The sequence below is a fragment of the Bison bison genome, unplaced genomic scaffold (assembly GCF_000754665.1).
Source record: "Bison bison bison isolate TAMUID 2011002044 unplaced genomic scaffold, Bison_UMD1.0 scf7180017864240, whole genome shotgun sequence".
In the NCBI taxonomy this organism is placed as follows: domain Eukaryota; kingdom Metazoa; phylum Chordata; class Mammalia; order Artiodactyla; family Bovidae; genus Bison; species Bison bison.
In genome coordinates, this window is record NW_011494812.1 from 641,976 (window position 1) to 642,414 (window position 439).

Sequence of the window (439 nt, forward strand, 5' to 3'; positions counted from 1 at the left end):
TTGCTTCATTTGCTATAATTTTCTCCCATTCTGAAGGCTGTCTTTTCACTTTGCTAATAGTTTCCTTTGTTGTGCAGAAGCTTTTAAGTTTAATTAGGTCCGATTTGTTTATTTTTGTTTTTATTTCCAATATTCTGGGAGGTGGGTCATAGAGGATCCTGCTGTGATGTATGTTGGAGAGTGTTTTGCCTATGTTCTCCTCTAGGAGTTTTATAGTTTCTGGTCTTACATTGAGATTACTAGAACTAATCAATGATTATAGTAAAGTTGTAGGATACAAAATCAACACACAGAAATCCCTTGCATTCCTATACACTAATAATGAGAAAACTGAAAGAGAAATTAAGGAAACAATTCCATTCACCATTGCAATGGAAAGAATAAAATACTTAGGAATATATCTACCTAAAGAAACCAAAGACCTATATATAGAAAACTA